Source organism: Marmota flaviventris, chromosome 19 (assembly GCF_047511675.1).
Source record: "Marmota flaviventris isolate mMarFla1 chromosome 19, mMarFla1.hap1, whole genome shotgun sequence".
Taxonomy (NCBI): domain Eukaryota; kingdom Metazoa; phylum Chordata; class Mammalia; order Rodentia; family Sciuridae; genus Marmota; species Marmota flaviventris.
In genome coordinates this window covers 5,625,776-5,651,792 of record NC_092516.1, presented here as the reverse complement: position 1 = coordinate 5,651,792, position 26,017 = coordinate 5,625,776, and the positions used below count along the sequence as shown (strand labels likewise).

The 26,017-nt window shown below is 46.5% G+C and overlaps 1 protein-coding gene and 1 long non-coding RNA gene across 2 annotated transcripts in view; both read right to left on the bottom strand.

Annotated features, from left to right (window-relative positions):
• Window positions 1-14,404, bottom strand: part of Srl (sarcalumenin) — a 36,848-nt gene extending 22,444 nt beyond the window's left edge. The window contains exon 1 of the mRNA XM_027940389.2: window positions 14,354-14,404. The gene's annotated coding sequence lies outside the window, so the exon portion shown is untranslated. The remainder of the gene's footprint in view (window positions 1-14,353) is intronic.
• A 7,053-nt stretch (window positions 14,405-21,457) lies between these two features.
• Window positions 21,458-24,507, bottom strand: LOC139702865 (uncharacterized). The gene is made up of 2 exons (XR_011705436.1): window positions 24,036-24,507; window positions 21,458-22,395 (listed from the first exon to the last, which is right to left on the bottom strand). It is a non-coding gene; the product is annotated as an uncharacterized lncRNA (long non-coding RNA).
• Between the last annotated feature and the right edge of the window lie 1,510 nt (window positions 24,508-26,017).

Genomic DNA, 26,017 nt, shown 5'->3' with positions numbered 1-26,017 from the left:
TGTTCAGTTGGGGCTTGTAAGTTATCCCTGAAGTATAAGTGCCTACTGGATACACCTGACAAAAAGGAGCTTCCTCTCTCAGTAAGCGTTTTTCCAGGTGACTCAAGGGCCAGTTGCAAAAGGATCACAAAGGCACCTAGTTAAGAGTACATTTCCTGGGCCAATTCCTCAAACCATCTGGACCACACTCAGGTGAGATAGGAGGCCTCAGGAGTCTTTTTAACAGCTACCAGGTGATCCTCACACACACTAATATCCAGCTTAAGAATCACTGACCTTTGGCCTTGACCGGGGGAATCAACTTATACCCATCCTCCCAGAGACCTATGGGCTATAAAGGGTGGAACCCACCTGTACAAGGATGTACCATCCTTGACCCTGAGACCCCATATCAAATCATGCCCCATCTCTAAAGCCACAGTTGCCAAATGTAGTTGAAGCCCATTAGTTGTAGGGCCTATCTGCAGGTTCAGGAATAGCTAGCCTTGCTAACCTGGCCAGGCGGTAAAGAGGCCTTTGCAGACAGAACCTGCTGATATAACCCTGGAGGTCAGGCAGAGATACCCAGTGAGGCATGGTGGGGAGAAGCTCTGAGGACTTTGCAGGAGGAAGGGAAGAGAAAAAAGGAAAGAGCCAGCAGAAATCAGAATCAGGAGCCCAAGTTTTCTCCCCTAATCAGCAGTGGGGGAGTAAGTAACTGAACTTTTCTGGGCCTGTTTCATCAGTAATAAAACATAAAAGAAAAACATTTACCTTGCCCACCTCCCAAGCTTCCTGTGCTCCATCTCAGCCACCCCTCCCCATGCCCTCTGCGTGTGCTCCCCATAATAAAAGAGTGACTGGGGAACAGCACTCCTCAAGCATGTCCTCCACCAACTCCTGTCTCATGCAAAGGAGAAGCCAAAGTCCTATAGTGGCCTAGAGGCCCCTACCCTCTGGCCCTGCGTCCCCTGTGACCTCATCTCCTCTGATTAGTCAACTTGTCCTCTCTGTCCAGCTGCCCAGACACATTCTTTCTTGACCAGGGCAGGAATCCTCCTGCCTCACTGTGATTGATATGCCTTCTGCTAAGCACACTCTCCCCAGACAACCAGCCGGCACACTCCCTCCCCTTCTAAGCCTTTGCTCTGATTCTGTCTTCTCTGTAAGGCCTTCCTAGCCACCCCATTAAGATTGTTTCCCCATCAGCCTTCCCCAATTCCCTTCCGTAGTTTATGTTTCTCCATCACATTTACTTACTAATAAACTATATAACTTACTTACTTGGTTTCTTATCTGTCAGGGATGTTGTATCACCTAGAACAGCCATTTGGATGGCTGGATAGATGAATAGATAGATGAATGGATGGAAAAAGGGTGGATGAATGGATAAATAGATGGATGGTAGCAAAATGAAAAATCTTTCCTCAAGTCAGTGGCAAAGAGTTCCAGAAAACAAGAGAGGACCAGTATTCAAAACTGTGTCCTTGGGCCAAGTCACTGAACCCCTCCAAGCCCAGTTCTCAGAAAGGGCTGGGGATGTAGCTCAGTGTTAGAGCACTTGCCTAGTATGTGTAAAGCCCTGGGCTTAATTCCCAGTGCAAGAAAAGTACAAGGAAGGAAGAGAGAGGGGGAGGGAAAGAAAGAGCCAAGAAGAACAAATGAATGAACCTCAGGGAGAGCTGCTGTCCCAGCTATCACCTGTGATAACCAAAATGGAACCGCTGAACTCAGCTCCACCTCACAGACTTTAGGATCTGAATGGAGGAGATGAGCAGGCAGCAAGAGAGATCCAACCACAAGGGCAAAGTCTCAGTGCCTGAGTGGGGGTGCAGATCCCTGGGGCTCTGAGTAGCTGCTCACGAAGGCACATTTTGGGTGGTCCACTGCAGGAGCCCAGCCAGACATGTGAAGTAACCAGCGGCTATGTTTAGGAAGGTGGGAGAGAGCAAGACAGAGGAAAGCCCAGAACAACAGGTTAAGGAGGGCCCCTTGACACTGGCCCCCATGATCATTGGTGAATACTTCTGAAAAGGCTTGAAGACCCTGAGCTGGAAAGAGGTGGAGGCCAGTCCCCTCATCCCGTTTCCCCAAGAACCAGATGAACCATAGCAATCTGCTTTCAGAGCTGCTCACACACTCAGACTCCAGTTTAGGGACCCTGCTATCCACAGTAAGAAGATTCTGTTACTCTGCCCTTCCAGTGAGGGACCTCTGCTACTAGCAGAAAGGTGCTGTAAGAATGGGAACCTCAGGGGCTGGGGTTGTAGCTCAGTGGTAGAGCACTTGCATAGCATGTGTGAGGTACTGGGTTCGATTCTCAGCACCATATATAAATCAATAAAATAAAGGTCCATTGACAACTAAGAAAATATTTAAAAAAAAAAAAAAAAGAATGGGAACCCCAGCTGGGCACAGTGACACATCCCTATAATCCCAGCTACTTGCAAGTCTGAGGTAGGAGGATCTCAAGTTTGAGGCTAACCTGGGCAACCTAGCAAAATCCTGTCTCAATTAAGAGCTGGGGTTTTGGCTTAGTGGTAGAGCACTTGCCCAGCACATGTGAAGCACTGGGTTTGATCCTCAGCACCACATAAAATGAAAGAAAGAAGGAAAGAAAGAAAGAAAGACATGATGTTCATCTACAACTAAAGAAATTTTTTAAATTAAATTTTAAAATAATAAAATTAAAAGGTCTGGGGATGCAGCTCAGTTGTAAAGTGCCCCTGGGTTCAATCCCCACTGAAAAGAGATCGGGGCACAGCAGGCAGGGGGCAGGGGAGAAAGCTCAGTCTTCTTGGTCCTTGTTCTCTGCATCACACTCCCATCCAGGAATCAGCCTTCCCTCCCTCAGTATCTGCCCCCTCTAACCTGATCTGCAGCTGAGGCACCCGGCAGGCACCCTCCTCCCCAGGACTACTGTAGCCAGAGAGGCTGCTTCAGGAATCCTCTGCCCCCGTCAGCTGTCCATACATTCATTCAACACTTGCTGTGGGTGTGTCAGAAGAGTTAGTTCCAAATTAGCCACTGGAGCCACCATGGGGCTATAAGACCAGGGAGCACAAGGGAACAGGTGCCAACTCTGCCCAGCAGAAGACTGTCTCCTAGGAGAAAGACAAGACTAAACATTCAAAGCCAGCAACTGTTAGACAACTGGGTCCCAGGGTAAGGAACTGCAGTATGCTGAATGGTATCTTCCCAGTATTCCTGTCCACCAAGAGCCTGAGAATTGACCTTATATGGAGATAGGGTCTTTGTAGATGTGACTAATTAAGACGAGATCATAGTGCATTAGGGTGGGTCTTAAATCCAAAGTCCTCAATGTTCTTACATGATGAGGGGAGAACATAGGCAAGGAGAGGCAGAGACTAAAGCAAAGAGTCTAGAAGCCCAGGAACACCAAGGATTGCTGACAGCAACCAGATGCTGGAAGAAGCAAGAAGGATCCTCCCTAAAGCCTTCAAAGTGAGTGCAGCCCTGCCAACACCTTGATTCTGGACTTCTGGCCTCTAGAATTGTGAGAGAATAGATTTCTGTTGGTTGGTTAGTTTGGTTTTGGTTTTGGTGCTTGAACCAAAAGATACATCATCACTGAACTACATCCCCAACCCTTTTTATTTATTTATTTTTTTAAATTTTGAGACGGGTCTCACTAGGTTGCTGAGGCTGGCCTCAAACTTGCAATCCTCCTGCCTTGGCCTCCCAAAAAGCTGGATTACAAGCATGTAACACTGAACCTGGCTAGATTTTTGTTGTGTTAAGTCAACAAATTTGTGTCAACTTATTACAGCAGCCACAAGAAAATAATATAAGAACCAACATCTAAGCCTGGCCCTATGGAATCTTCCCCACATGCTCTCACATTAAGATGGTGTTTGTTGGCTCTAAAGCCCCCAGACCCTGCCCCTACCACCTGGTATCCACATGCTCTGAAACTCAGCTCAAGCTGTCCCCAACCACAAAGCCTCTCCAACAACTGCTCCCCCTTCTCTGGACTCTCAAGCTGCTTATTTTTAGCCCTTGATTCCACCTGCCTTATATGGTTTTCTATTCATCTCATGAGCATGGACTATCCCTCCTCCTGGGTTATAAGCTCTTTGAGGACAGAGAATCCCAAAGATATTAATGGTCCTGAACAGGAGCAGAAATGTTGATGGATTCCCCTGGTTGTTCATCTCTCATGATATTTAATGAAACTGGCAGCAACTGTCAAGCTGCAGCATATGTTCAACAGTAAGACTAGGTCACTAAGGTCAAAACCTTTTTAACCCTAAACAATATCTGATATCAAAGAAGATTTTCTTCTTTTAGTCACATAACAGCTCCATGCCATAAACAGGGCAAGTATTATCATCCCTATTTTACTAGCAAAGAAACAGGTGCAGAGAAGCGTAAGGAACTTGGTGGTTATTTTATGACAAAACTAGTGCTTGCTCTGTCCTCAAGTACAGGTGTCCCACCAGTTCAGAAAGGAAACCCAGGCAGGAAGACAGGAGAAAGAGATGAGATTGCCACCAGACTTGTGATACAGCCACTGCTGTCCCCAAGCTCATTCTCCTGATCGTCGTCTGTCCAAGGTGAGTGCTCAATCTCCTTGGATACATGGTAGGAAAATAAGTCATCTTCCACCTGATTCTTGGAATAAAGGTGAGCGGAAATGCAGGGAAAACTGAGTAACCAACAAATCAGCTAAGGCCTCTCGTGGATATGGATGCAGGTGTGTAGGGCACGTGGTGCCAGGACCTAAACTCAGTGTAAATCAGATGTGCGTTGGAAACATGTTTTCCAAAGAAAGCCATTCCTTTACCTGTTGCCATCTAGGGAAAATTTATGCAGGACAACTGGGCTGGCCTGGGTCCTAACCCAGTGGCCCTTGGAGGAGGACCAGGGATAGCAGTTTGGGCAGCAACCCATTGGTGGAGGGAGTGATGGGGCTCACAAACCCCAGAGTTCTCTCCTGGCTTGGTGCTGGGTCAAGCTCCCAGCACAACCCACTTCCTGTGAATCCAGAACTCCAGGCCAGATTTTGCCTGCACCTGCTTGAGCTCAGAGTTTTGCAGTCCCTGATCTAGTAGGATCCAAAAATATCTGTGAGGAACCTGGTGTGGGGGGACTAGCCAGAAGGGGAACCTGCTGGAGTCTGCTGAGGGCCTAGGGAGACAGCCACTTGGAGAGGCATTCAAGGCCCTTCCCAGCTGGCCCCAACCCATCAGGGTGGCCTTGGCTCCCCTGAACATGAGCCTCACATTCTAGCCTGAGTTGGTTGCATCCCATTCCTGCCAGTGCAATCCTCTGAGCTTCCCCACCTCCTGGCTTCCATCACCATCTTCAGATGACGCTGCCTGCGCAAATCATCTGCTCATTCATTAGACATTGTTAAATGCTTTCACTGGGCCAAGCGCAGTGCTGGGTTTGCAATACAGTACAACACTCCCCATTATCTGCAGGGGGTATGCTCCAAGGCCCCCAGTGGACACCTGAAACCACAGAGAATATAGAACCCTGTACTTGCTGTTTTTCCTACGCATACATACCTATGATAATGTTAATTTATAAATAAGACATGTAAGAGATAAACATAACTAATAAAAATAGAACAATTATAACAATAGGCCATAAGAAAAGTTATTATACTTAAAACTTATGAATTGTTTATTTCTGGAATTTTCCATTTAATATTTTTGGAACATGGTTAATTACAGGTAACTAAAACTAAGGAAAGCAAAACCACAAACAAGGGGGACCACTCTGTGAGTGAATTAAACAGAAACATAGCCCCTGTCCCCTCAGAATTGATAGTCCAACTTTCTCAGCCATCCTCTACACTCCAATCAATGCGTAGGCTGCTGGGGGTGTTAGTTAGATTTTTTTTCAGTGCGAGTCATCTCCCCAAATAGAAGGTCAGCTCCTGGGGGCAGAGGCACACAGCCTGTTCCTTCCTGCACCATGTGGCCTAGCCAGGATCTTGCCGGGCTGACAAGGGGCTGAGAGCTGGGCCTTATGGGAACCATGCATCTGCCTTTCCTTTGCCTCCTCTCCTGTCAGACACCCCACTCCTCTACCTCCCCCAAGTTCCTGGAGCATCCAAGTCAGTCCTTGCACCCTCATACTTCTTTCTGATCACATCCTGACCCTTACCTCATATCCAAGTCCATTCTGCTTCCCTGACCAAAGGGTGAGTTTTTCCCCAAGGACAGCCACATCTCCCATTCTCCAGGACTCTGTGCTGAGCCCCTTGGCACCTGAGGCCTGGCACATAATCCACACTTATTCTGAACTGAAGGAAAAAGGAAGGGTTCTCAAAGCTGTGTAGGACAAGGAAACTGGGGGAAGGAGGTGAGAGGGAGAAAGCCTCTTCCTATTTCTTAGCACCCTTGCAATGAACCAGGGGAGCCTACCCTGGCTGGGCAATGTTCCACCAGGATCCTCCTGACCCCAGATTTGGAACTAGATGCAGCATTAGTCACCCTGCTTTCCTGAATTCCCCACAGCACTCTCAGGAAACACAGGCTCCTGGGAAGGGGTCCACCAAGAAGGTCTCATGCTGCCCTCAGAAATAGGTCATTAGGCACACCAGCCCCAGGGCAGCCCAAGTGGCTTTCCTTCCACACCACCTGGGGAGGAACTTGGAGGGCTAGGGAGAGGAGGTTCTATAAGGCCCTGGGCTAGGAGATGTGAATGGTTGGGTTCCTAGTAGCTCAGGCACTCTAATTCTGATTAAATGAAATTCTGACTTAATTTTATTACTTAACTTAATTATATTCTGATTATTAATTACATAATTACATCCACTGCTGATTTAATTCTGGAACTTCAATTCTGATACTGCCACCCAACTCTGTAACTAGGCAACTCAGCAATAGCTGCTCCAAGGGTGCCTTGGACCTTGTCCGTGAGTAAAACCACCTTCAGGCTGGAGAGAAAAGAGGATGAAACAAGACGGGACAGGACTCCCCAAGTCTGATTTGGTGACACACACCTGTAATCCCAGCAGCTCAGGATGCTGAGGCAAGAGGATCTCAAATTCAAGGCCAGCCTCAGCAACTTAGTGAGGCCCTAAGCAACTTAGTAAAACCCTGTTTCAAAAGAAAAAATAAATAAGTAAAAAGGGCTGCAGCCAGGCACAGTAGTGCATGCCTGTAATCCCAGTGGCTCAGGAGGCTGAAGCAGGAAGATCTCAAATTTGAAGCCAGCCTCAGCAATTTAGCAAGGCCCTAAGCAACTCAGTGAGACCCTGTCTCTAAATAAAATACAAAAAAAAAAAAAAGGGATGGGGATGTGGTTCAGTGGTTAAGGGCCACTGAGTTCAATCCCCAGTACCAAAAAAAAAAAAGGTGGTGGGGGTGGGGGGGCAGCTGGAGGTATAGTTCATTGATAAAGTGCCTCTGGGTTCAATCCCTAGTATCTTTTTTTGTTTTTTGAGAGAGAGAGAGATTTTTTAATATTTACTTTTTAGTTTTTCGGCGGACACAACATATTTATTTTGTATGTGGTGCTGAGGATCGAACCCAGGCCACACGCATGCCAGGTGAGCGCGCTACCGCTTGAGCCACATCCCCAGCCCCAACCCCTAGTATCTTAAAACAAACAAACAAAAACTCTACATCATGACAGCATAGCCTGACATAGACTAGAAAGAAGTAACTCTCCAGAAGCTCAGCTAAATCCAATTTGTTCCATTTGCTGAATTGTTCAGACCATTGCCTCCTGCTCAGCACACTAGGGTGGGATAAGGAGACGGGAAACACTAGGCAAACCCAATTGCTGGGCAGATTACACAGCTGGGCTGGCCATGGCTCCAGTTCTCTGAGCACTCACACTCACTCAGGAACCAGGTGGAGGAAGTCCCACTCCACAGCTTGGCCCCTTTGCACTCAGGCTTACCTATTGCTTCTGTGATGTGATGTAGGAACTGGGTAAAACCTTGCTCACCAAAGCAATGGGCAAGTCCACCTTAAAGATGCACTCCTGGAGCTAAGGTCTTCTGGATCCTCTAAACCAACATCTGAGAGAGCAATAGTGCAAGCTGTTGAGCCACTGGCCCTCCACCGGAGTGAGCCAAGCCGTTCTCATCTATACATCTTGCTAGTAGGAGGGAGGATGGGGCAGGTGCCAGTGTTGAGGAGGGAAGGGAGCCACCCAAAGGAAACACACGGATCACACAGAGTGGATACAAAGTCTGAAGGCTGGCTGCTCAAGTTCCAATGCTTGCCTGAAAAGACAGATGAGAGCAGGGCCAGGGGCTCTGAGGAGCCAGGATTTCCTGACAATCACAAGCCCCCCATCGATGTGCTCCTCTCACTTACCCGCCTCATCTCTAGGGTGCCCCACTGCTGGGCCATGAGAAGGGTATAGGCCTTACAACTAGGAAGACACCAAGGAGGGCTGAACCCCTGTTCCATCCCACAAGAAAGAACAAGGCCAAGGTCAGCTTCTGGGTAATTCAGGCATGTGCCTCCCACATCAGTTTCCACTCAAAAATCTAATCACCATGGAGTCAAAATACTGTGCCTCACCCATCGTAGACCAACAGACATTAGCTGAACACATATCTTAGGCGACAGAGCCTGGAAGCTAGTTTTGCCCTCCACTCTAAGGTGTCAGCCAAAGGGGGCAGACCCCTGAGCATTCAGGGATTGAGACACTGACCCGTGGCATCGCCTTCAGCCTCCTCCTTCAGGCATCACCTGGTTCCTCCAGCAGTGGATAACAGGAACTGGGCTCAGCCTCAACATCATAAACTTGGGGCAAGAGGTCTCCCTTTCTACCTCACAAGATTCTTAAGAAGATTAGACTCATTCCTCCTTCCATGGCCTTCCATGCCCTCTGGAGAAATCCCCAGTGTAGACCAGGATCCACACCCATGTTCCCTAGTTTGGCTTGCTGGCTGTCATGGGGCTGCAGAGCCTATCTCTAACGTATGCTGCCCACCTGAGGTCTCCCCAGTGCTTCTCCCCAGAGTCATGATATGTTCCCCATTAGACCTTCCTTGACCTTTCCTACCCTCCTCAAGTGTTCCGAGCCTTCAGTCACCCGGCTCCCATCTCTTCTTCATTTCCTTCCATCTTTCTCTCTCCACAAAATCCTTTCCTATAGGCCCATTAGCACTTCTCTAGTGTTGAAAAATTTCTCTACCTCTGCAGAGTGTTACTTGTCTTTATCCCACTCAACTGAATTTTTTTTAAAGAGAGAGAGAGAGAGAAGTTTTTTAATATTTATTTTTTTCGGCGGACACAACATCTTTGTTTGTATGTGGTGCTGAGGATCGAACCCGGGCCACACGCATGCCAGGTGAGCGCGCTACCACTTGAGCCACATCCCCAGCCCCTCAACTGAATTTTTAAGTCTTTTTTTTGGGGGGGCAGGATATCAAGGATTGAACCCAAGGTCACTTAACCACTCAGCCACATTCCCAGGACCCTCCTTTTTTCAGTTGTAGATGGACACAATACTTTTGTTTTATTTATTTTTATATGGTGCTAAGGATCAAACCCAGTGCCTCACATGTGCTAGACAAGGGCTTTACCACTGAGCCACAACCCCAGCCCTCCCAGCCTATTTTATTTTTTATTTTATTTCATTTCATTTTTGAGACAAGATATCCCTAAGTTGCTGAGGCTGGCTTTGAACTTGTAATCCTCCTGTTTCAGTCTCCCAAGCTGCTGGGATCAGAGTCTTGTGCCACCATGTTCAGCCCTTTATGTCTGCCTCCACGTCCTCACTAATTGCTCTTAAACCCCTTATAATATGTCAGTGACCTCAGGTTGTCGAAAGCAACACCATCTCTTCCTCGACATCTCTGTGACATTTAATCCTGTGGAACACCCCTTCCTCTAGGAGACATCCTTTTCCTAGCTGCCAAGCCACTGTCTCTTCTTGGATTCCCTCCCATCTTTCTAAAATCCATTTATTATCCTCTTCCTCTTCCTACTCCTTAAGTCCAGTTTCTTCCAGGACTAGTCTTCAAATCTCATTCTTTTCTCTCTGCAACAGCTTCTTCCGTTTCTGCCTCACTCTCATCTTTACCCAAATGAATCTTATGTCCAGATTCCCAGGTCTGATTTTCCTCCTAGGATCCAGTCCCATCTTTCTAACCACTCTAAAAAATCCCCATACAGGCATCCCACCAGCACCTGATGTTCAAAATAACCCAAAATAAACTTTTAGAATCTGTTCTCTCTTACACTCCATGGTGTCTTCTTCTGGCAAGATTGTTCTCCAGTAACCTACATAAGCCTGTCAGGACTCCTTTCCCCGCCCTGGCTCACCAGGTTGGGAAGTTCATCTGATTCCACCCCAGTTCTCTGTTGAGGTTCCCCCTTCTCCCTGTTCCCAGCCTTGCCCAAGTCCACACCACCACCCTGCTTAAATTCCTGGCATGTCTGACCAATCAGTTTCTTCTTATCCTCTCTGAGACATTTAATCCTGCTCCTTCCACCAACAACTGTGTATTTTACCAGAGCCCTCCATGGTTACCCACTGTCCACAGAATAAAGCTGCCCTTCTTGGCCTACCAGTCAAGGCCTTGCACTTCCGCCCCAACCTCACCTTCCAAATAAATTTCCTGCTGCCTCACTCCCATCTGCCCACCCTCATCCAAGAAAGAACAATGGTACATTTTCCTGGATCTCTTCAGGTCCCCATTCTTCTGATTCCATGAGTTGCCTCATCCTGTTCCCTTTACGTGGATTTTCCTTCCTGATGTCTCCCTATGTCCTTATCCTACTTTATTCAAGGCCCAGTTTCATCTTTACTTTCTGACCTGCTTAGTCCAAGATAACCTGTCCCCTTCCTTCAGCCCACCTCACTTTTCCAGTGAGAGTCCCTACTGAACTGTAAGCCCACCAAAAACAGAATACCTATCTGCATTCCTCTAGTCCCATATATGAAAACAACAGCAACCCAATAAATATGGGATGAGTCCCTAAAATGATGAAATGCAACAAGGTGTTTGAAGGAAGGGCTTTGTGTATCTAAGCAACATTTACCTACAAGGGCTGTGCCATGGGAGATCTGGATTTGTTTCTGGAGTAGGAATGTGTCCAGGAGAGAGAGGTAAGCCTGGGTGCTCCATCCCAGTGTCCCACAGCAGTGGACCCCACCCCGTCCCACTCCTCCATTCATGATGGATGTTCCATACAGGATGCACAACATCTAGCCTTGTCCTTGTTCCTTAAGCCAGAAGCAGAGGCAGCCATCTTCCTTCTTTGTCCACACAGGTCAGGCTCCTTCCCAGTCCACACACCAGAGTGAGTACCGAATGGCCAGTAGTATGCAATCGAACCTATCTGGACTTCAGAAGGGAATAAGGGGGCAAAAGCATTGGCCAAGGCACAAAAGAGACCTGAATCTCAGCTCTAGCCTTCCATGGATTTTCTGTATGACCTTCACTGTAACGCTAAGATATGGGACAAAATCATCATTTCTTAAACTTCTATTACATGGGCCACCAAGCAAGGTGTCACTCTTTTGCAGGGGGATGCATCCATAAGTATATCCTGGTCTACCATTCCAGACTCTTTGTGGGAAATGGGGGACTAGATTTTCCCTACAGGGTCACTCAACTGTGACAAGCTAGGGGTGGAAGCTATGGTTTTAGGGAGCTGGAAGGGCTTCTGGGGTCTGCTCTCTCCCCAAGACCCTGAACTTCTCCCTTCTTTCAGCAGCCTCCCCATGGTGGATACTGGAGTGCCCTGTTGAGGTGACAGGAATGAAAACTCCTCCTGGAAATATCACAGTTTGGGGAGGGCTCCTTACATTCATACTGTACCCTTGTCTCTTTAGGAGGGACACTTTAGTCCTAGGACTAAAAATGGATACCCTCAGCATGCACAAATTCCTTGCTATTGGGATGCAGGGTGGGGCCAGAGCAGTTTGATGGTCTACAAACCAGGCCTAGGTGTGAAGGAGGATGAAGGAAAAATGGACACAGAACCCCCATGTCACAGATCTCCGCATCAAGTAACAGGAGGGACAACAGGAAGCACAAGTGTACTCAATGAGCCTTCACCAATAAACATTAATGGCTTAAATCCAAAGAAATGCTTTCTGGGCACCACCTACCTCACCCCACTTCCACGGAATCAGAGGAACAAAAGCATCACTCTCTTGATCTCTTGGGAAATCTCCCTCAGGTGACTTTATCCACCCCAGTTTCATACCCACCCACAGGACAGGTTTGTCAAAGAGAGAGGACAGAAGCAAATCCTGGTGGGTGAGATCAACACTGCTGGACATGCCTCTGTCACTGACTCAAACAAATCTGTCATTTCTCTGACCTTCCTTACCGTCTCTGGATAATGAGATCATCAAGCTATCTCTAGGGTCTTTTTCCCCTGTCCTTGAGCAGACCTGTCCCATGACCCAGACCATGGGGGAACCCAGATAGTTACAAGGACTTAGGGAAGCAGGTTGAGGGTGGAAACCAGGATGGTGTCTGGTGACAGGGGCCTTGCTACTTCATCTGAGTCCTGGCACAGGTGAAAGAGAGAGGGATGCTTGGTCTCCTGGTAGGTGATAGGGGCTGCAGAGCCAACCACCCTAGTCCAGAGCCACACAGGGACAGCATAAGTAGAAAAGAAAGCAGCACTGCATAGTTCCTACCCTTTGAAATGGGCAAGAAGGGGCTTCTATTGCCATCCAGATGAGAGCTGAGAGAAATGGGAGGGAAATACACAGTGGGGGAGTGAGAAGAGTTCAGGGACAAAGACGACTTTTGGCCAGGATAGCACAATTCTTGGGAAAATCAACCACAAGGAAAGATTTGTCATTATGGAGGCCTGGGGAACCACCTGGTGGCTTGGATGCTCCCATAGGCCCAGGAGAAAGCCACCTTTTGACTAAGCAATCTACAGCTGAGGCAGAGTGGTGATAAGGTGAGCAAGAACAAGGAGGAAGGGGTGCTTCCACACTGGGGGACGTGCCAGAGGAAGAGCACAGCACAGGGCCCAGAAAGGAAATAGCACAGAGATCCTTCCCACAAAGCATTTGCTTATTCCCTGAAGCAAGAGCCCCCAGCATGGCCTATGGAACATCACAGATGCCCAGTTCCCTCAGTGGGAGGAAAGATGAAGGATGTCCGTAAAAGGCTAGTAATTCCTATGGCCCTGCTATGTGGAGGCCTAGAGGTGGCAGCTGGGGCTGGGCCTCAGAGGAGGGGCTGCAAAGGGGAGGGGGTGGCAGTGGCTTGGGGCTCAGGATCCAATTACATAGCTGTTTCCATACTTAGCCACCTGACAGCCGCTTGGAATACTCACCACTCTAGCCACTGCAGCCCTGCAGAGCCCAAATTAACTCAAGGGCAGACAAGGGCAGGGCCCAGCAGCATGTGCTATGGCCGGAGCCCCCTGCAGAACCCCTAACCCCCAAAAGAATGGCTTTTGCTGCTCTTGATCTCTGCTCTTTGCCGGGATGATGCCTCTGCAGCCCCCTGTTCTCAGGAGACAGAACCTCAAAGACTTATAGAGACAGGAACCCCGGGTCCCCACAGTCCCATGTGCAGACATGGGTTAAAGGCTGAGCCTGGACACAGTGGGAGTCCTAGATTCCTAGGGGGATCCCACAGCCCCTCCCCAAAGCATCCCCAAGGGGAAGCTAGCCCCTGGAGTCTTAGGAATGAGAGGTGACAAAATGATTGGTGTCCCCTCTATAGCCTATAAATAACCTCCATGCTGCAACCCAAGCCACCGGCTCTGCCTCACACAAAGTGCTGAGATGTCAAAGGAAAGCCGAGCATGCAGAGCTAAGCCCCTTCCTGATGAAAGCCCCTGCCCCTCACAGAGGATCTCATCCAAAATGGGTCCCCCTCCTCACTGGACTCTGCATCTAATTCTATTTCCAGCCCAAATCCCAAATCTATATCAAACCCTACTAAAAAACTCCAAATCTAACCCAGTTTGCAAAATGATCCCCAAATTTGCCCACAGTATCCACCTCTATCTTCAGTCATGCAAACCCAGGGCTCTAGCCAGAGCCAAGACATTTGCCCTCTCTCCCACCCAGTGGGAGGGTAACCCAAATGACCTCCAGCTCCAATCTGTTATTTTGTCCATCTTGGAGTCTCCTCCAGACTTGATTTGTGGAGGTCTTCTCTCCCAGCTTCGGCCATCCAGGCTCCTCTCTCTGACCCTGGCCTAGCTCTCAGGCCCATCTGCCTCTCTTTACTTCCTCTATCCTCCCGCAAGCCATCCTATCCCCCAGTTCACTCTAGCACCTTGCTTCCTCCACAGCCCAGACCCCAAGGAGAAGGGTAATGACAGTGACACCAGAAAGGAGCAAAGCTTTGCCACTGGCTCTAAGCCCCCACTCCAGGGAACAGAAAACCTCAGGGAAGCATCTGGGGTACAGTGGGGTCCACTTGTGTAGGGGGGCGTACCTGATTGTCCTGAGAGCAGGAGCGAGGCCAGGAAGCAGCAGAGCAGGAGCAGCGCCCTCATGGTGACTGCCAAGAGAGCCCAGCTGCTCCTCGCCTCTATTTATATGGTGGGTATGGGAGGCAGCAGCATGCAAGGGCGGGGCGGGGGTGGGGGGCGGGTCACACAGTCACTAGGGCAACTGGGCAGACGTGATGAGGAAGAAGTCCAGACCCCAACAAACTGCTGCAGTTACTGTCCCAGCCTCCAGGCCCTGGAAGGCAGGGTCAGGGGCTGCATTTTTCTCCCCTACCCACAGCAGCCCTGGGATCGTATGAGATGGAATGAGGGAGACAAAGTGAGGTATCCCTTGGGCTTAGGTCCAGGAGTTGGAAGGCCCCAGGACTTGCTCTAATTTGATGTAAAGTCTGGGGCAGGTCAAGGCCCTGATCATGCCTCCAACTGAAGAAGCTGTAGGGCAAACTAAGAGATTCTATTTGCTAGCCACTGATAGGCATTCAAGGGAATGTCCAGTTAAGGAAAGCCTGTGACATCTGACCTTTGAGGTCCACGGCTGGGCGCTTAACCTTCCTGGGCCTCTGTGGAGAGAGAAAGTGCTGAGCAGAGGGAAAAGGGGGACACTGAGAGATATGGCTGAGGTTGTGATGTAAGTCAGAGGTGAAGCGAGAGATCCATCTCCAATGGGCAGGGGCTCCAGAATGTTACATCACCTCTGCAAAGTGTCATTTGATGCAGTCTTCCTAAGGGCACATGATGGTCCAGAAAGCCAGCTGTATGAAGCCCTAGGACAACAGACACTGGCCTGTCCGGCTGGAGGGAACAATGTCACCATGAGGGGAGGCTGCAGAGTCAGCCTGGAGGAAAGGAACTAAAACCTAGGTATGTCAGGCACTAGAACTTTATTTAGGTATAATCAATACACAACACACAATTCACCTTGATAAATTCTGACATGTGTTTAATTGTGAAGTGATAAATACAATCAAGATAAGGAATAGAATGCTCACTTCACAGTCCCTCCTGAACCCTTCCCAGGCAACCACTGATCTGCTTGTTATCTATATATGTTGGTTTGCATTTCCTAAGTATTGCTATAAATGGAAACATACGATGTCCTTTTTTGCTGCTTCTTTCACTTGTCATAATTTTTGAGGTTTATTCATGTTGTATTAATCATTTGTTTCTATTACTGACTAGTCTTTCATTATATGGTCAACACAATTTGTTATTCATGCACCTGAGGACAAACATGTGGGTTATTTCCAAGGTTGGAATATTACAAATAAAGCTGCCAAAGGATGGGGTTGTAACTAGTGGTAGAGCACTTACCTAGCATGTGCGACGACCCAGGTTCAACCATCAGTACTACCAATAAGTAGAAAAATAAAATATACCCATGAACATTTGTGTACTATCAATTTACAGATATATGCTTTCCTTTCTCTTGGATAAATGCCTTTAAGTGGAATGGCTAAATCATGAGAGTTCCTAGGCACCCGCTCTACCACTGAACTACAACCCTAGCCCCTCTCACTGTAGTTTTAATTTGCATTTTCCTATGACTAATGACATTATGTTGTTTTTTTTTTTTTTAATTTTTTTTGTTGTATATGAACTCAATGCCTTTGTTTTTGTTTTTATGTGGTGCTAGGATAGAATCCAGTGCCTCACACTTGCAAGGCAAGTGCTCTACCACTGAGCTAAAACTCCAGCCCAAACATTGTATTTTCATGTGTGTATTTGCCATCTACTTCTTCAGTGTTTTTGATGAAGCGCCTCTGCATTCAGTTATTACAGAATATTGTTTTATTTGGTTTTGAGAGTCATTTATACATGCTGGATACAAGTCCTTTATCAGACATGATTTACAATATTTTCCCCTAGTCTCAATTGTCTTTCCATTTACTTAAGTTAATTTATATATTTATGAATATATTGTGGTAGAAATCGAACTCAGGGCCTCACACTTGCTAGGCAAGTGCTCTACCACTAAGCCATATTCCCAGCCATTAAAAGTCATTCAAAGAGAAGTTCACCAAACATAGTGGTGCATGCTTATAATCTGACGTAGGAGGATCCAAGTTTGAGACCAGTCTGGGCAATTAAGCAAGATACTGTCTTAAAATGAAAATTTCAAAAGGGTGGGGATATAGCTCAGTGGCATAGAATCCCTGGGTTCAATCCTCAGAACTACAACAAAGCAAAACAAAAATTGACCATATATGTGAGTCTACTTCTGGACCATATCCTGTTGCATTATCTATGTGTCTGTTCTTTCACTAAAATGTTGTCTTCATGACCACGACTTCCCACTAAGTCTAGAAATCAAGTACTGTGGATCCTCCAACTTTGCTCTTTTTCAGAGTTCTAGACAGACAAAATTCTAGTTCTCCTGCATTTCTATATGAATTTTACAATCAGCCTGTCAATCATTTTAAACAGCATTCTTGGATTTTAACCGAGATTATAATGAATCCAATAACATCAGTTTAAGTGACCAATTGTGAAGGTGGATTGCTTCCACTTGGTTAGGCCATGTGCCAGTTGTTTGCTCATGTGCCAATCCAGATGTTACTGTGAAGGTATTTTTAACATGTAAAGATCTTGAATAAAAGGGCCTGAGGTTGTAGCTCAGCGGTACAGCACTCACCTAGCACGTGCCAGGCCCTGGGTTAGATCCTCAGCACCACATAAAAATAAATGAATGAATAAAGGTATGTGTCCAACTACAACTGAAAAAAAAAAAATCTTGAATAAAGGAGATTACTCTCTATAACATGAGCAACCTCATACTGTTAGTCAAAGGCCTTAAGAGAAAAGACTGAAGGTCCCCAAGGATGAAGGAATTTTACCTTGAGTGTGGTTTTAGATTCAAGACAACACCAAATCTCATTGGAATTCTGAGCCTGTCAGCATCCCTTGAAATTTTCAGACTTGCCAGCTTCCACGATCTTTCTAAGTACATGCCCTATTGGCTCTGCTTCTCTGGAAAACTCTAGCATATCAATATGAAATCTTCCAACCATGGACATGACTGGGGGGAGGATCTCACAATATGGGAGGAGGAAGAGTCAATCATGGGAAAAAAAAAGGAACTAAAATGAACTCAGAGTAAGTGACACTAGTATGCAATTTTCAGTTAGTGCCTGTCAAAAGAGCTGACACTAATGAAAAGTAAATTCACAAATTTGCTTTTGTCCTTAAAAAAAAAAAAAAGTAGCCGAGCACAGTGGCACACTGTAATCCCAGAGGCTCAGGAGGCTGAGGTGGGAGGATCATGAGTTCAAAGCCAGTCTCAGCAACTTAGTGAGTACCTAAGCAACTCAGTGAGACCCTGTCTCAAAATAACATACAAAAAAGGGCTGGGGTGCTGGGTTGTGGCTCAGAGGCAGAGTGCTTACCTCACACATGTGAGGCCCTGGGTTTAATCCTTAGCACCATATAAAAATAAACAAAAAATATTAAAAACAAAAAGGGGGCTGGGGATGTTGCTTAGTGGTTAAGTATCCCTGAATTCAATTCCCAGTATCGGGAAAGAAAAAAAAAAGGTAAATGAAGCACCTCCTCTCTGCTAGGTGCTTTACATGTAATGAAGGAGGCGGGTGCTGTGTAACACATCCTTCATTTCACATGAGATCAGGGGTCAGGGAGGTGAAATGACTGGTTCAGTATCACCAACAAAGAATAGAATTGTCTAGATTTGAACCAGCTCTAACTTACACACCTGTGGCTGCCATCTACCCACGTGAACACACTGGAGAAGACAGGAATTACCATGTCAAGGAAAGGAGGTTCAGGACTATGGGGAAGTGTGGGTAACATAGGAAAGGCTTAAGCTAAAGGGTCAAAGCAAGCCCCAAAACCCCAAACCCAGGCAGCAAAAAAGGGTGAGCCCAGTACTGCCCAGATGAAGTTATACCTGCTGGGGTTTCAAACAGATTGTTGCATTCCCATGTTCACACCAGCACCATGAACAACAGCCAGAAGTGTCCATTGGCAGATGAATGGATAAGCAAATGTAGTCAATCCAGGCAACAGAATATTATTTAGCCATAGAAAGATATCAGACTCTAACACATGCTATAACATGGATCAATTATGCTAACAAAAATAAGCCAGACACAAAATACTGTGTATTGGACACAAAGGACAATGTATATTCATTAGGCTATGTATTCACAGGGCTACTAAAACAAAATACCATGAAACACACAATAGAAATTTTATTGTCTCACAATTCCAGAGGCCAGCAGGCTAAGATCAAAGTGTCAGCAAGTTTGGTTCCTTCTGAGACCTCTGTCCTTGGCTTGCAGATTGTGCTTTCTCCCTGTGTCCTCACATAGTCTTCCCTCTGTGTGTCTATCCTATCTCCATTTATAAGGAAGCCAGTCAGACTGGATTAGGGCCCACCCCAATGACCTCATTTTACCTTAGTTACCTTCTTAAAGGCCCTATCTCAAATACAGCCTCATTCTGAAGTACCAGGATTAAGGTTCAATACATGAGTGGGAATGAGGGGCAGGTATGACACAATTCAGTCCACTCCATACAACTGTTATGATTCCATTTATTTATTTTTTAAGAGATTTTAAGTATTTTTTTAGTTGTAGATGGACACAATATCTTTATCTTATTTTTTTATTTTTATGTGGTGCCGAGGATCAAACCCAGTGCCTCACGCGTGAGAGGCAAGTGCTCTACCACTGAGCAACAACCCCAACCCCATTATGATTCCACTTATACGAGGTACTAGAATAATCAAATTCAAAGATGGATGATGATAATTATACACTCTGAAAGTACTCAATGCCACTGAATTGTACATTTTAAATTACTTAAATAATTCTATTTTATATACATATGCATATATATGTCTATATACACACGTGTGTGTGTAAACACCCAAATATATATGTATACGTAAATATATAAAATTTTAGTGTGTGGCACTGGGGGTTGAAGCCATTTCACAAAATGCTAACCAAGTGCTCTACCACTAAAACACATCCTCCATCTCCCCATCCACTCTGGTGTTAAGAATCGAACCCAGGGACACTTTACCACTGAGCTTCATCCCCAGTCCTTTTCATTTTATTTTTGAGACAGGATTTTGCTAAGTTGGTTAGGGCCTCACTAAATTGCTAAAGCTGTCCTCAAACTTGCAATCTTCTATACTCCTGAGGTGCTGGACTTAACAGCCATGTACCACTACACCCAGCTCATCCTCAAAACTTTTTTTTTTTTTTTTTAGTTGTAGATGGACACAATATCTATCTTTCTCTTTCTCTCTCTCTCTTTCTTTCTTTTGCCTGGGATTGAACCCAGTGCCTCACACATGTGAGGCAAGCGCTTCACCACTGAGCTACAACCCCAGCCCCATCCTCAGCCTTTTTAAATTTTTATTTTGTGTTTGTTTTTGTTTTTTCTTGTACTGGAGATTAAACCTACCAGGGCACTCTGGTAGAGTATCTTCCTAGTATACATGAAGCCCTGGGTTCCATCCCCAGAACAACAAAATGAGCATAAAATAAGATGAAAGGTACTGTCTGGAAAACAAGAGATTAAAAAGGAAGACAGGCTCAAATGAAAGTGAATTCTTGAAATCCCAGCAATTCGGGAAGCCAAGGCAGGAGGACCACAAGTTCAAGACAAACCTGGGCAATTTAGCAAGACCTTGTCTCAAAATAAAAAATGAAAAGGGCTGGGGATGTAGCTTAATGGTAAAGGGCCTCTGGGTTCAGTCCCCAGTATCACAGGGGAAAAACAACAACAAAAATTCTTGAATCACAAATTCTGAAACAGTCCTCACACAGCCCTGAGAATCAGTCACCTAACATCATCCACTGCTGCCACCACCTCCTAGTTCCAGAAGCTCCCCTTTCAGAGCTCAGCCTCTACACAGAAGCACTTGGTCTGAGGGTCCCAGTCCATTTTCAGAAGCCATCCATCCCACACTTGCCTGCTCCTGACCACCTTGGGCTGAAGCTCCTTGAGACAATCATTGGATGAACAGGGAGGAAACACATTTGAGAATTAAGAGGTGTGTTGCCAGAGAATAACCCTATACCGTGGCCATTCAGAACCCACTTTCAATGCCCTGAAACAGGGGATGACCAGCTCTCCCCTAAGGGGCCAAGCAGTAAAAGGTTTAGGTTTTGTAGGCAACTGCAATTCCTTAACTCTGCTCTTTTGCAAGAGCAATCAAAGAAAATAGAGATGAACATAGACATGGATGTGTCCCAATTAAACTTGACCTATGAAACAAGCAGTGGGCTAGTTTTGGGCAGTGGTTTGCAAGAAACCATTTGTGAGTTAACTAGGAGGTGGTGGCAGCAGTGGATGATGTTAACATTGTAAAGTTCTTTGGTAAAGGATCACCTGCATCAGTGCTTTACACATTGGGTTTTCCTATGTGTGGCTGAATTGAATGGGGGTGAGGGGTCTGGATGGGTGGAAGGTACATTGTCTTGGAGCAAAGGGACAGTAGGTTTGTGAGGGGCTACTATAAAACTGGTTCCGGAGCCACATTCCAGGACAGAACATAGGAGGCATTTTTAGAAGGGGAAAGTAGTACCACATATCCCTGAAAAACTTTGTCCTATGAAATAAGAAGCTTCAGAACTGGAAAATCAACACCATGATCACTAACATTTATTTGGAGGAACAGACAGCTTATCTTAATTGCTAAATATTCCTTCTATGTGGTTCCTGAGGGCAGAGTCAAGTTGGATTGGCAAGAGCTATACACCAGATCCTTCAAATCAGTATAAGATGTTTAGGTTTAACTGCCAGCACAGGAACAGGCTAAGTACCCTGTCCACAGCATAGACCAGGTGTTCTGGGAGGGGTACTGAACTAGAGCCTTCCTTCCCTCCTTACCTGAAAGGCTGAGTCTGGGGAGGCCTTTGGGGCAAATGTCTTCTAGGGGAGTGCAACGGTTTGAATTTAGATAGTACCCCTCAAAGGTCTCTTAAACGGTGGCAGTATGGAGGTGCTATAAACCTTTAGGAGTTAGGGCCTAGTGGGAGGCCTTGGGTTGCCGCGTCCGGCCAAAAGAGCCGAGTCCGGCAAGGGACGGCGAGGTTAAAAGACACAGGACACCAAGGTTCTTCATCCAGGAGAGAGAGATTTTATTTTTTCCCCCCCTTTTATATATCCTCCCATACTCTGGGTTAAGCATACACACACATACACACATTCTTTACTGCAGGAAGCGGTTTCAGGCAGCTTTTAGCAAACTAGGTCTGGTTTTGCAGGGTGCTCATGTAAGGCTCAGCTGTGCCAGCTAATCAGTAGGTACAATCTGTCCCAGGCTCTCTGTGAGGGCAGATAGACAGGAAGCCCATAAGACTGATTCAGACTTCGGTGGAAGCCCACAAGACTAATTCAGACTTCGGTGGTTTTCTCGCCTTTACATGCGAAACAAGGGACAGGGAACTTATTCTTTTCCCTGTTTAGGGCCAGGGGCTTCACCACAAGTCCCCCTTTTTTGTTTTTCGCAAAGTGGAGGCGGAATCAAGTGGCCCCTGTCTTAGGTCGTCTACCGCCCTCATGTCACTTACCCGTCTCTGGGGAGGCCCTGATCCCCTGTCTTAGGTTGTGACATGAGCGTAGAAGTTGCCCGTCTCTGGGTACCACAAGATAAACACACCGAAGGAGCCGTTTTATGGGAACAGATTACATTTTCAAATGAGCAAGCCAGACCTGTGGAGAATCACCCTGTTCTAGAGCTGCAAGAGCTTGTACAATCATTGCCTTTTCTAGCATATGGCGGGCCCTAAGGCGACAGAGAAGCCACAAACAAAGTACGATACCAAAGCAACACATTGTCCCAAAAATGCCCACTCCCACCCATTCCTTAAAAAAGGAAAAGGCAGAGGACAGCCAACTGGTGAGTTGACCCAAAGTCACTGGTTCGACACGGGTACTATTCAAAACAGCAATCTGAGTCAGTTGAGACTGGATCAAGTTTTCTGCTTCCAAGGACCAGGTTCCGGACAGGTATTCTCCGATGATGTGAGAAGCATTTCTGGAATCATTAAATCTGACAGAGGTTATGCATAAATGTGTACGTTGATCAATACAACCCAAATGAACCAGATCAGACAGTTCCTCAACTTGAGCCTGAAGCAGATCTATCCTTTGATTAGCAGCCAAAATCCCAGATAAAATATGTTGATTGAGTTTACTTTGAGATTCAAGTACAGTGGATGTTTGTTGAATAACCTGATTAATAGTGGCAGCAGTTTGTACTTGGCTGGCCATGGCAACTCCAGCTGTAACAGCCGCAGCTGCGGAAACTGCAACAGCGGTAACTATAGCCACTGTAATTCCAAAATCTCTACGCTGTCTTAGCAGCTTGACAAGAGGAAAATGGTCAGAATCGGCAGTAACAGGAATCGGCACAAAGGTTGGAATTTTCATCACTACTGCTACGGACCAAGAGGCATTCCAACATTCGGCCAGGTAACAGGTGACATTAGAACAGTCTAAAAAATCTTTGGTGGAGTCATTAGCCAGCAGAAACAGGAAAGGGGACTGGAGGCAAACTGGGGCAGGAGGCAGAGAGGCATGGACTGCAGCTGAGGCTATCTGAGCATAAACACCTGGATCGTAATTAATTTGTTGCCCTATGGTGGCATACTGCCCACTTCCTGTTAACATTTCGGCATTTCGCCGTTGATGGCCCGCATTCAGATTAATCTGAGCCAGTTCGCGGCACCTTTCATGATATTCACTTTTCCACAATAAGAAATCTCCTCCGGATAACACAGCCCTGCAAAGTTGCTGCCAATCACTAGGTATCAGTTGACTAGCGGAGAAGGACTCGAAGAGGGTCAATGTGAAAGGGGCATGAGGTCCATAATTAATGACCGCCTCCTTAAGCTGTTTTATGTCCTTAAAGGCTAGGGGGACATGGGCTCTGGCCGGCTGTCCATCAGCATCGGCGTTTTCAATCATTGGAAAAACCTGAGCTGCTCTAGAACCCCAATAGACTCCCGCCCGTCTATTAGGGGTGTCCTCATCCCAGTCAGGATTATAGGGAGGAGGTGCGGCAATTGAGGGAGCCGTAGGCACCCTGACATTTGTCCTTTTAAGGCGATGTTCTAATTCCTCTATCTCCCTTTCTAATCCCTCCTCTTCCTCAGAGAGAGAACTGAGGTCCTCAGGATCCTTTTCAGGCTTAGAGATCTGGAGGCGTTTCTTATTCCCCGAGCCCGAGTCCTCAAGAGGACCCTCATCCTTTAAGGACTCGGCCATTTGTTCCTCCTGTACCTGATTTAGGGCCTGTTCACATTCAGCAAGTTGTTCCTTGATTTTTATTTTGTCTGTCAATAAAGCATCCTTTACTAATCTCCATAAGGAGAATGTGGCAATAGGGACACTATCCGCGCCCCGGTCCCTCAGCAATTTCTGAAGGTCATGTCTCACTAAATCCCAATCATTATTATTAAGAAATCCTCCTGTCAGAAACCAAGGACATGCCTGGGCAATAACTTCAACGAATTCGGTTGCAGTTTTAGTTTTTATTCCTGTTCCTTGTGTATTCAACAACTCTTTCAGTTCGTTGGCCAGACGAACCTTCGCTGTTGAGTTTCCCATGGTACGTACCCTTTTTCCTTTAAATTATCTGTAAACCAATCCTCCCCCTTCTCTCTTAGAAGGTGAGCCCCGTCCGCTTACCCCTGCTTTCCGGATCTCGGTGGGGACCTCCAATTGCCGCGTCCGGCCAAAAGAGCCGAGTCCGGCGAGGGACGGCGAGGTTAAAAGACACAGGACACCAAGGTTCTTCATCCAGGAGAGAGAGATTTTATTTTTTCCCCCCCTTTTATATATCCTCCCATACTCTGGGTTAAGCATACACACACATACACACATTCTTTACTGCAGGAAGCGGTTTCAGGCAGCTTTTAGCAAACTAGGTCTGGTTTTGCAGGGTGCTCATGTAAGGCTCAGCTGTGCCAGCTAATCAGTAGGTACAATCTGTCCCAGGCTCTCTGTGAGGGCAGATAGACAGGAAGCCCATAAGACTGATTCAGACTTCGGTGGAAGCCCACAAGACTAATTCAGACTTCGGTGGTTTTCTCGCCTTTACATGCGAAACAAGGGACAGGGAACTTATTCTTTTCCCTGTTTAGGGCCAGGGGCTTCACCACATTGGGTTATTGGTGGTGTGCTCTCAAAAAGGATTGTGGGACACTACTGTACTCTGCTTCCTAGCTCAACCCAGAACACTCATGCCCTCATATACTCCCACCATGATGTGCCACCCTTAGCCAAAACGACAAACCTTCTACTTAAACCTACAGGATCATGAGCCAAAATAAAACTCTTTGGCTGAACATGTGACTCACTGGTAGAACTCTTGCCTAGTGTGTGCAAGGCTCTGGGTTTGACCCCCTAGCACCACAAAAACAAAACAAAAAATATGATAAATAACATATTACATAATAATATATAATAAAATATAAAAAATAAAACTTTGTTTACTTCATAAGTAACCTATTTTGTTATAATGCTGCAAAGCTGATAGAGACCCTCCCCAAATCTACCATACATCTCTGTTTCCTGAGCTCAGGCCTGACTGGTTTCTGCAGGAAGCACATTCCTGGGTCTGTCTACTTCGAGTCCAGCCCATATCCTTGTCTCAAAATTATGTGCCATGTCCAGAGTCCCTGCACATGCTAGAGTGGAGTAACAAGGGAATTATCCAGCAAGTGGTAACCTTGAGAAAAGTCACAGATGGGACAGACTCTTGGGTAGCTCAGAGTTGTGAAGGAAAGGAGGGTTCTGCCATACCCTGTCTTGGACATTTCAGTGGAGGTCTACTAACCAATTACTTCTTTTTCCACTTCATTTTCAGATGGCTGCTCTTCCCTAAGTGCTCCTATTAAGGAACCACCATATCTTCTCTGGTGGAGAAAACACCTAGGGCAAAGCTTGGAGACATACACCTGAGAGAATGGGGAAAATGGGTGGCCTCTCAGGACCTCAGGTAGTCAAGTTCACAGAACCACTGTGAGGAAAAAGCAAGATGCTAGCAGGACAGATATTTTAACTTTTCACTGAATTACAACCAGCACACTGGCAAGTACAAGAGCCAAGCGTGTAGCTCCATTAATCAGCACAAAGTGCAAAGGGCAGGGGATGGTGGAGTGTCAGGTGGGTAGGCAAAGTAAAAGGACACAGGCCCCTTTAGGTGGACCTAGAATGTTAACAGTCCTCGCACACAGTTCCTATAGCCTGCTCTCTCTTTGGCTGCAACTTGCTAGATCAATCCATATCGCAAACATTCCTCAATGGTCTGGGAAACCTGGGCTGGACCCTGACAACTCAGGCAGCATTTGTGTTCAGATAGGTTGCACGCCTTGTATGGAGTATACTAAGCAGGCCCAACAAGTAACCCTCATTGAAAGGAATGTCCCACTTATCTTGGAAACTATACATTATCTATCTCTAAGATAGGACCCAAATTTCATGATTGCAGTAATCTCTTCCTCAATTACTCTGTTACACATCTAGCCTATTTAAATAACCCCAGTGATAAGGAGCTCACCACCAGAGCAGCCACTCTGCTGTTGAATACACTGATAGTCTTAAATCAACCATAGTGCTGTAACTTTCTCCACCTGCCAGCTCAACTTCCCACCAAAGAGACACAGCTC